Source organism: Ictidomys tridecemlineatus, chromosome 12, assembly GCF_052094955.1.
Source record: "Ictidomys tridecemlineatus isolate mIctTri1 chromosome 12, mIctTri1.hap1, whole genome shotgun sequence".
Classification (NCBI taxonomy): domain Eukaryota; kingdom Metazoa; phylum Chordata; class Mammalia; order Rodentia; family Sciuridae; genus Ictidomys; species Ictidomys tridecemlineatus.
The window spans coordinates 40,690,025-40,701,144 of record NC_135488.1 but is presented as its reverse complement, the minus strand read 5'-3'; positions in this window follow the sequence as shown (position 1 = coordinate 40,701,144).

Sequence of the window (11,120 nt, the reverse complement as noted above, 5' to 3'; positions counted from 1 at the left end):
GTGCCACAGCTGCTGTCACAAGCTGCCACAGGCTGAGGGACTTGAAGTCACGGGGGCTTACTTTACAGTTCTGGAGGGCGGAAGTCCCAGGACCAAAGCGTTGGCAGGGCCAGTGCCTTCTGGAGGTCCAAAGGGGACGCGCCTCCCGCCTGATCTGCAGCCCCCAAGGACACCAGCGCGTCCTCAAGGCCAGCAGTGGTGTGCCCGCGTCTCCCAGGCTGGCTCGGCTCCCATCGAGAGACCAGGAAACAGTCTCTGTCCTCAGGTGTGGTTTCTCTCTTCCTCTGCTGTGCCGGGAGGCCATCACACACACTGTCCCCTCCGCAGCTAAACCTCCCCGCCTGGGGCCAGCCGTCAGCATCGATGTCCACCTGGGAGTGAGGGTCCCCCTGTGGCCATGCTGGCTTACTCCTGAGTGATGGGCACTAGGTCTCCTAGACCATCATGGTCCAGGGCAGGGCATGGCCCACAGGCACATGGGGGACAGGGGATTTGCTCTATAGAGTCCACGAGCTGCCAGAGCCGGGGGACATCCGAAGTCCCCCAGGTGGGAGCGCCCAGAGAGGGCTCCAGGGGGTGGGGTGCTATAGCAAGGACAGAGGCAGCCTGCTCGGGGAGGCCAGCTCCAGCAGGTGGACCCAGGCTCAGGCCAACCTCCAGGGACGGATCAGCTCCCCGGGTCTCATGGGCTGAGGGCCTGAGGGTGGAGGGCTACTTCCCCCAGGGTGCCCCCCGAGGTCTGTCTGGAGGTGAGAGCAAAGGCTCATCTCTCCCACACTGCCTGGACGTTGTCACTGGGTTGGCAGATTACAGGGCATAGTGGATTCTCTGCGCCCACCAAGGTGCCCCCTCTCAGGAGGGGGCCCTGGTCCCGGAGCCTGCTGTATGCTGGACCCTCATGGGCTGTTACTTCCTATGTATAGCAAATCCCATGTTCCTGCAGGCACGAGTGTGTGTGTGTGTGTGTGTGTGTGTGTGTGTGTGTGTGTGTGTGCATGTGCGTGTGTGTGTGCACACATGTGCATGTAGCTCAGTCTGGAATCAGGACATGGGCAGGGCAGTCACAGACTAGAACGGTGACTACCTACATGTCACATGGCTCTGGCTGCGCAACACGAGGGTGACTTTCCCCACAAGATGGGGGTCTGCTGCTCCCTGAGCATGGCCCCACAGTGTCCCGGGCTCTGATCAAAGCCAGGCGTGGAGGACACAGTGGAGCTGGTGAGCTAGGTCTCTCCCTCCCTGACCCCGCAGAAGTGCAGTCTCTCCTGGTGGTCAGCCTGGCCCGCCCGGCCTGTGGCCTCCATCTCTGGCTCCGGCTTGGAGGGAAGAAGGGGGCTGGATGCATGTCACTCATCATGGTGCCCATGAGTGGTGGCCTGGGCTTCAGTCTGAGCAGGAAAGATAGGCAAGGAAGAGGAGGCGTGGGGGCCTGCTGTGTGTGGACCCAGGGCCAGGCAGGGGCCACAGTTGGCCAAGTGAGTGCTGCCCTGGGGTGCCGCTGGGCTGACCGACAGTAACCCCAACTCTCATTTTGCTAAGGGGTAGAGGCCAGCTGCAGAGAAGGGTCCCTTGACCCAACCAGGGTCAAACAACTTCCAGGATGGCAGGAAGGCTGGCTCCAGGGGGAGCTTCCAGGCCTGTCTGCACAGTCGTACTGCAGAGGGACGGCCAAGCCCACTGCTGTCCAGCATGGTCAGAGTGGGTCCACACCTCCGCTCCCCGGTGTCCCTCTCTGCTGCTGTCTGCACCAGCCCCTGGCCCTCGGCACTGACTGCAGACCACAGGAGGCCCACCTGAGCTCTCACCTGCAAGGGGTGCTGCATCGCACTAGCCTTCCTGGCTTGCAGGCACAGTGGACTCTGCAGCAGCCAGTAGGCCATGTCCACACAGCAAAGTCTCAGCTCTCAGCACCTGGAACACCCGATGGCATGTGGCCCTTGGGCACACAGGAGGGCAGAGCAGGCAGCCCTGGTGTCCCTGGACTGGAGTGAGCAACTGAGGCCCAGACAGGCCCCTGAGCCTGCAGCGCCGCGAGGTCTCAGCTGGCCTCCAAGCCACATGCAGAATGCAACCTTCAGGCTCCCTCCTACGGTGGGGAGGGCGAGAGGGACAGAGAATCAAGTGCCATAGGGCGCTCCTGGCCCCCGGGGTGAGCTCCAGAACACAGCACAGACAGCCATCATTACTGTGGCAGAATCCGGCCGCTGGGAGTCTGGGGCAGAGAACGGAGACAGCACTGGCCAGAGCAGACCCAGAATGGGAATGGACACGGGCGCTCTGCTTCTGCTGGCTCAGGAGCTGCTGGGGGGCTCCGTGCAGCCCGCACCCTCCCAGAGCCGCAGGCCTCCGCGCAGGGCTGCCGGGGGAAGGACCCGGTGCTGGGAGGACAGCGTGGGCCTCAGGTCCTCCAGTGGCGTGGCCGGCTTCTCCAGCTCCCTCCTCGTGCCCTTCCAGGGCTTCCGCCAGCCTTTCTCCAAGTGACGTGCTTCTCTTAAATCTGGTCCTGTTCCTCCGTGGCCCCTGGTGGCTGTGCCAAGGCCCTTGGGCATCGCTTGTCTGGGGGGTGGTTTAAAGGAGGGCCTTTCTCTGTAGTCTCTTCAAGAGCTGCGAGACCTTGGTAGAACCTACCAGAACCCACTGGAACCTGCATCTCTCTCACCTTCCCTCCAAGTCCTCTCAGCAACCATCTGGACCTTTCTGTAGAATGTGGACACTGGGCCCCTCTGATGTGGGAGCCAAGGAAGAGCCTCCCTGGCCCTTACAGATGCGGCCCAGGCTGCTTCCTGTCCCCATGGAGGAGGTGACAGGCCTTTGGTGATGGCAGCACGTGGCCTGGGGGTTGAGGGGTGTTCATCTGGTAAAAGGGACCCCACATGCAAGTTGCCCGCTCGGAAGCCAAGTGCCAGCGTCAACCCGGGCCGTGACTGGAGGAGGCAGGGGCCGGTGGGAGCCAGCTGCTCTCCCAGCAGCGTGGGGACCCTTCAGTGGCCCACAGGAGAAAGGTTCCTCCTGCTGTAGCTGCTACAGCATCTTTAGGGTGGAGGGACAGGGCAACGTGTCCCCAGCCCCTGCTGTCCCCTCTCCTTTGGTGGGGGTGCAGCTTTAGATGGGAGCAGCCTGTGTCTCAGGGCAGGTGCGCCTGGGGGAGAGGCTGGGGGGCCTCCCTGGGGAACAACTCCACTTTCTGTGACTTTCCTGGACCTGAGAGACCGTCCTGTGCCTCCCATTGACAGGGTCAGTGCCGGGGAGGGACACAGCGGAGACCACGCCTTTTCCTTCCTGAGTGGAGCCTGCTGTGGGGAGCCGGTGGCAGAGGGGCATGAGCCAGCTGGAGGCCTTTGAAACATGGGCTGGAAAGGCCCCAGCAGACAGGGCCTAGCCAGGCTGTCACCGCCTGGGCAGGTGTCCTCGGGGACAGAGACGCAGCCCTTCCCCAGAGCTCACACCACAAGGGGGCTCGACAGGGAGGGACGGGGAGAGTGTGTCTGACCTTGTCTCTCGCGGTTCAGTACAGAACTAGGGATACAGGTCCCTCTGGGCTTTCTGGACAGGGCTCCAGGGCCCTGCCGTCCAATATGGTGGCCACTAGCACAAGAATTTAGATGAATGAATTAAGTCAAAATTAAACTCCTCAGCCACTCTGGTGATGCTCGGGGCTCAGTGGCCGGGTCGTCTGGCAACATCGCTGCGTCCTAACCTTCCTCCCCACCTGCTTTACAGTCCCTGACCCCCCGCACTGCCCAGCCAGTGTTCAGAAGATTCTCTGATTTCTTCTAAATTCAGGCCTCTGCTCACACACTGATCTGGTTCTAGTTCCGTCTCTCTTTGCACAGTTCTGTGGATTCCAGTGATGAGCCCTACACACCTTTTGCTACGTCTAGTGTTATTATAAATGGTTCATTTTAGTTCATTTCCAGTAATTGCTGTAAGTTAGAGAAATGGCAGTTTTTGTATATTAGTCTTATATCTTGCAACTTTGCTGAATTTACACCTTGATTTTAGCAAATTCTCTGGGTTCTGCGTATTCCATCAATCATCTGGGCAGGAGGGCAGTTTAGCAAGACATTGCCAGTCCTCGTGCCTCGGCTTTGTGGGATGCTGTTGGCAAACCTTCACCCCTCCCCCAGGCACTGAGAGAGAAGAGGACCTCCCTGCCCAGCTGGACTTGGGCTTGGCCACGGGACCTATTCTGGCTGACAGAATAGAGTGGACCTGAGGCAAGCTGAGGCCAGAAATGCACTTGTGCAGTTAGGCCTCTGTGGTCTAGGATCTCAGGAGAAGAGCTTTGAACTTGCACCTGACCCGCAGTCTCCAGCTGCATGAAGCAGAGAAGTGGAGCCATCTCCTGGTTCCTGGCTGGGTCAGCCAGACCAGTCACCCTGTGAGGTCATGAGCTCAGGGTATGTGCTGAGCTGAGAACCCAGGGGGGTTTGTTACACAGCATTTGTGTGGCTGTTGCTGACTGATACAGCAAAGCTAGACTTGAGTCTTTAACCTATTATGTGTTTAAATGGGAGCGCCTGGTGGGAGGGCGCTGTGTGAATAAGGAGCTCAGGGGAAGAGGAGGAGGATTTAGCCCCAGGAGACCTAGAAGGGGCAGCAGGTGAGTTATGGGGCCCGCAGGCTGTGGTGCTTTCTAGTCTTAAAGAAGAAATTACTTCCTAAAGAAAAGGCACCAACTTAGGAAAGCAGAAGATCAACCTCTGCCACAGGCCTGAGCTGTGGGATGAGGCCCCAGGCTGCCGCTTGGCTCTCTGCCTCCCCCTGCCCGCGCCCCCGTGAGGCGACTGGTTCCTCTCAGCAGTGTCAAGCTCCGTGCCCTGCGCTGGAGCTAAGGACTGGGGCCTTCCGGAGCTGGTGCAGGCAAGCCAGGGTGCCGCTTGGCAGCTGGCAAGGGACACGAAATGTGGGGTTGCATCCTGTCCTGTGTCCAGCCCTCAGTGCTGCCCTGGGCAAAGCCGGGGCCTGGTCTTTGGAGGCACTCAGGCCCACCCCTGCTACCCAGAGACACCGTCACTGATGTGCCCCACCTGTGCAGCCTTCTGCTTCCAGGGGCCAAGTGCACCCTTCCCTGGGCACACAGGAGAAAGAAGTCCTCCAGCAGGACACCGAGGTCCCTCTGGGTGAGGCGGCTTGTGCCCACCCACCTCTGCTTGGCTCCCTCGGTGTTTGGAACGGCCCAGCTCTGCAGTCCCGGCTGACGAGACTGTCCATCTCTGTGCCCTGAGACCTGCCCCGTATCTTTCATGGTCCACTCCCAGAGGGGACGTGGAGGGGTCACCCACATGTTGATGGGCATCACAACAGCGTAACAAAGTGCAAGCTGGCGTGTGAGATGCCACCTGGAGACGTGGCTCCCGGGGAGTGGGAGAGCATATGGAACCAACCTCCAGGACAGGCCAGTGTGGTGGGTGGGCGGCCCTGGTGACCACGGGGGGCCTAAACTGAGCACTTCCACCTCAGGAAGGAAAGCGGCTGCTGTGGGACCCTCTGTTTCCAGCCAGACAGAGTTGTCCGACTCAGCGGGAGATAAATACCAGCCTTCACACTCCAAAGTACTAGTCCTGCTCATAACTTTTCAAACAAGGAATAAAGACGAGGAGACACATAAAAATGGTTCTGTCAATTTGGCCCAATTTCAAATTATCTAATTAGAGGAGAGCCAGAGCTTCCTATTTCTAGAAGCGTTTACTGAGGTTGTTTCCCAGCGAGAGGGTGAGATGAACAGAGGGAGGGCCGGTGGCACAGGGTGGGGACAGTCAGGACCAAGGGCCTGGGCAGCCATGGCCCAGCACGTGGAACCACCAAGGCTTGTGACGCCAGTCAGGGGTGATCTGTCCCTCTGCCAGTGAACAGCAGATGGTTGGCTGGGACGGTAACGCCCTGCTGGTCTGTTGCACTTAGACGGAACATTCTGGATACCCGGTATTCTGCAGCCTTCTTACTCTTCCACGTCACCTGGGCCACTCCCTCTCCAACTGTGCCCTTCTTGGGACAAGGTGACACATGCAGTGAGTAGGAGAGCATTCACCATGCGCAGGTGAAGGGCCTCACCCCCGTTCCCGTTAGGACCCCCTCCAGGCGCCAACCTGTGCCCCATTCCCTCCCGCCATCTTCCAGGCTCTGATTCACCCCAGAAGTTGGGGTGTTGAGGGGCGTGGGATGACAATGTGTCGGGAAGTGACAGCATCGGTCCGAAGAAGCCCCTTGTCTCAGGAGGCTGTTGGCCATGGCCTGACCACACCGGGCGGCAGGATACTGCCACGTTCCTTCTCCGGAGTCCGTCCAGGCCCACGGGGCGGTGCAGACCCAGGTGGACAAGAGCACCCCTCAGGACCTCTTCCACGGTCCGACAGCAGCTTCCACATGGCACAACTTCAGACGCCAAGGGGGTCTGTGCTTTTGGTCACCCTCCAGCTCAGGCAGAGCCCCGGCTGCCAGTCCAAGCCACGGTGTGTGCGGTGCCCATCTGTGTGCCCTCTTCCTGGCAGACAGTCCCTCTGGCCTTGGAAGAGGGACCTGAGGCTCCCGGTTGAGCCTGTATTGCTGTCTGGGGGCCCTGCTGGGGGTGGGGGCACACTCAGAAGGCTGCCCACCCAGACCAGGTCACGTTCATGTGCTGGGACAGGTGCTGAGGCAGAAGCACTGGACACAACGGTTCCAAGGACAGGCTGCTCCAGCTGGGGCGGGAGACAGGTCAGCGGTTTCCAGGGTGGGTTCCGTGTGCGGGAAGCCCTGGGCGTGTGGGAAGGCCTGGTCCCTAACAGAGCAGGTGTGGGGCTGTGCCGAGGGACAGCGGTGGCTCAGGTGGGCGGAGCAGAGGCTCCGAGAGCATGGTGGTGATGATGATGGTGGTGGTGGTGGTGATGCTGATGATGAAGATGATGGTGGTGATGATGGTGCTGGTAATGATTGTCTCAACCCCTTACCCGCAAGGAAGACGCAACTCGGGAATCTTCTTTCAGCGGTTTATTCAGGCCCTTGATATTTCTTCTACTGATCCCTCGGATGCACCTTCCAGCCTTAATATAGCATCTCAAGCCCCAATGCGAAGCTGCCACGTGGAACTTTCTCATAGGGTGCTGAAAAGCCATGAGCCAACTCTCCCAAATAAGGAGTTGTTTGTCACATACCACAGCGGAGTCAGCGCCATCTTGTAATGGCGACCATAATCTGCATAAACGGCAGAGGCGGCTCATCACAGTGGATGTCTGCCTGGCCTGCAGTGGGTTGGTCACAGGACATTCAGGAGAGATCTAGGGCACTGGGCAGTGCCCTCCATCCAGCAGGTGACCTGGCAGGAAGAGCCCTTGCAGCAGGGAAGTGGGGTGGCACTCTGTAGGTGAAAGCACAGAGCTCTCTGATGACTAGTGACTAACACAATGTGAAGCAGAAACATCCCATGAACTTCATGTTCAAGTACAAAGTTGGCTAGGATGACTGGGTGGCACTGCAATCTCCTGAAGGTCCTTCTTGGATTCATACAAAAAGAGAGAGCGAGGGACTAAGGGGCAGGAAGGAAACACAACTTTTTCAAACACTGAGATCTGGAGTCCAGCTCATGCCATGTAGTCAGTGAATGAATGGATAATAGTTGTTTTTACAGGACCATGTGACCTGGGGCTGCTTGGCTTCCTGTGGGCCCTCAGCATCCCTATGTATAAAGCAGGAGCACAGACCAAGGGTGCTGTCAGCTTTCTGTTGCTGTGACAAAGCATCTGAGAGAATCCCCTTAAAAGGAAACAGGGTTTCTTTTGGCTCATGGCTGCATAGGTCTCAGTCCATGGCACCTTAGCCCTGTTGCTTTGGGCCTGTGGCAGCACAGTATGACATCCTGGCAGCTGGAGCACATGACAGAGGAGGCTGCTCATCTCTGGGTAACTGGGAAGAGGGTGTGTAGGACTGGGCTGGGTCCCAATATCCCCCTCAAGGTCACACCCCTAATGATCTCATTCCTTCCAGGAGGCCCCACCTACTAAAGTTTCCATTATGTCCCAAGGGCCACAGGCTGGTGACCAAGCCTTTAGCACATGGGCAATGGGGACATTTGACATCCAAACCACAATACCAAGTGATCATTAGCAGGGGGCTAACCCCTGGTCACCGGGCCAACCCCTCACCACAGCCCAGGCCTGGGGAGATTGACTGCATTCTGCAGGACACCCACTGCAGGCAGCTGCCTCAGCCAACATGGAAGTCCTTAGCAGAGGCTCTTTTATTTCACGGGGGGTGTGGGGGTGGGGGGTGGTACCGGTGATTGATCTCAGGGATGCTTGACCACTGAACCCCATCCCCAGCCCAATTTTGAATTTGATTTAGGGTCAGGGGCTCACTGATTTGCTTAGTGCCTTGCCATTGCTAAGGCTGATTTTGAACTTTTTGATCCTCCTGCCTCAGCCTCCTGAGGTGCAGGGATTCCAGGAGTGCACCACTGCGTTGGCCAAGGGGCTCCTTTTTGGCAGTGGGGTTTCCTTGGAGAGAAAGCTGACCCTGTCCTGGGGTCATCCCTGATTTGCCCACACAGCAGTGCTTTGTTACTTTTTCTTTTCTCTTAGGGCAACTCAATTCATACCTAGTAAACATAGCCCCACAGGTTCTCTGATTAAGAATAGTGCAGAGCTGGGGGGCAGTGGTGCATGCCTGTAATCCCAGCCACTCTGGAGGCTGAGATGGAGGATGGCATGTTTCAAGCCAACCTTAGCCATTTAGTGAGGCTCTGAGCAACTCAGTGAGACTCTGTCTGTAATGAAGTATTTTAAAAAGGGCTGGGGATGTGGTTCAGTGGTAAAGCACCCCTTGGTTCAACCCCTGGTACCAAAAGAGAGAGAGAGAGAGAGAAGTGAAGAAATAAGGGAAATCAAAACTCAAGCTAAGATCTTAACCCTGCAAATGCAGCTGGTAGAGAAACGTGCTGACTTCAGGGCTATGAGGATTCAGCTCACCAAGACTCAGGTAGCAAATGCTCTCCACACCTGTCACCCTCAGGGCTGGGTGAGCTCCGCGGTAGAGCACTTGCCTAGCATGTGCAAGGCCCTGGGTTCAATGCCCAGTGCGGCAACAAAAAGAATTTCAAAACCCCATGTGATCCTCAGGTCCAGGGAGAGCAGTCAGAGCAGCTGTCTGCCCCTGAGACTGGGCCTGGGAGGACTCACTGGGAGGATGCCAGGGGGCTCATCAAAGGTCCGGGGAATTGCCACCAGTGCGGCCAAAGTCACTCCTAGATGGCAAAATGAAACCTGTGAGCCACGTTTTCTGTGACTCTCAGGAATCCCTTCCACACCTCTGTCCTTAAAACAGGGAAGAGTAATAATGTCACTCAGTCCCTTTGTACTGCTGGGACCACAGTGGTCTTTAGAGGAGATCTCATGGCTGCCCTGGGTCACCCCCTGCTTCACATCCCCTTGGTGACCAGCGGTCTCTTCCCACCTGAATGCTGTCCAGACCCGACTCCTGGGGTGCAAGCCTTCCCCTCCACCCTCCACCAGTGCTCACCAGCTGCCCTGGGGCATGGGAGGCTGTGACCCAGGCTTGGGTAGGGCTTCCCCCTTAGCCAGAGCCGTCCTGAGAGCCCCAGGCTGCAGCCCCAGCCTGGAAGTGGCTGCCTGGAACAGAGCAGGAGGTTGCTCCCTGTGGCCCCTCTGGTCCCTCTCTTCCTCCTGTTGAAGGAGCATGTGAGGAATGGCTTGTCCTTAACCCTGTGCAGAAGCTTCCAAAGAAACCGCTTCAAAGCCCTGGAGCAGGGGAGCCATCTGAGAAGAAATGGCAGAACTTCAGAGATGAACAAGAGAGCAGGAGTTCCAAGCCTCTTTCGATGGAGTTTCTAGCAAAACAGGATGTTGGTTGCAGGAGCCAGATGCAAGCCAGGCTCAGATGACCCCATGGAGTACCATCAGGCGACCAATGGCCACTTGAAAACTGTATCGTAAAAGATCTTCCAGTCCTGAAGCGCAAACTATGCCAGGGGCCTCCAGGCTAAGTGACAGAAGCAGGCACACAATGACACATGGCCTGTGACCTCACTCATGGAGAGTATAATACAGTTGTACCATAGAAGTAGAAAACATTATTGTGACCAATATTTTCATAATGATGATTATTAGGATGGCCTTTCATGTTGGTTGTGATAATTGACAGCTGTCATTTTACAAATAATGTTGATCAAACGCTCCCTCTGGGCCATGCTCTAGGCCAGCCACTCTACCTGCCTTGCCTACCTGATCCTCACAGTGTCCCCAAGAAGCCAACACAACAAACCAGAAAGCACAATGTCCCTGCTAGCAAGTGCAGGACCTAAGTCTTGAACCCAGACACAGAGACCAACCAAATTCAATGAAATATTTACTGGAATACTGGTAGAAATCTAGGAGAAGAGGCTGTGGGCTAGAAATGGGGAGGGTTGGCTTCAATCCTCAAAACCCAAAGCTGTCAAGATGGTTCAATTGACCATCCACGTTAGAAACTACTCTCCAACGAAATATGCCCCAAACATTGTCAAAACAGAGGGACCGATTGGGAGGAAATGGCAACCCAGTAGAACAGGAGGCACGAGGAGAAACACAGATGAGCACTATGCACGGGAGGAGGTCACTGGAACACAGCTGGCAAGAAGGTGAACACAGGCTCAAATGATGTGTTATATTTATTAATTTTTTACCAAAATTAAGGATGTTGATAATATGTGCTGGGAGGGGATAGGAAGATAAGCTTTTTTCATGCACTTTGGAGGCACATTTAACATTATCCATGAAACTTAAAAAATGCACGAATGCTATGCTCCCTACAACACAGAAATTCAGGTCTTGGGACGTGCCCTGGGAAGCTCCCAGAAGGAAGTTCATTTCAATGCCGTGTTAAATTATAAGACGTGTACAATGCAATGGCCATTGGCAGGAAGTCTGTGGCCACAGTGAATAAGGAGGCACGTGCTGACTGCAAGTTCTTAGGACCTGTGGGTGGAAAGAAGACCCTGGACCACATGTTTCAGCTGTGGGACACAGACACAGCCCTGAACATAGGCTGGTCCAGCGGCACTGTGCATCTCTCCAGATCCACACAGTGTGGAAACCGCAGCCATCACTTGGCTTTAGGGACAGTAGCTGAGGTGATTTTCTTTTCTG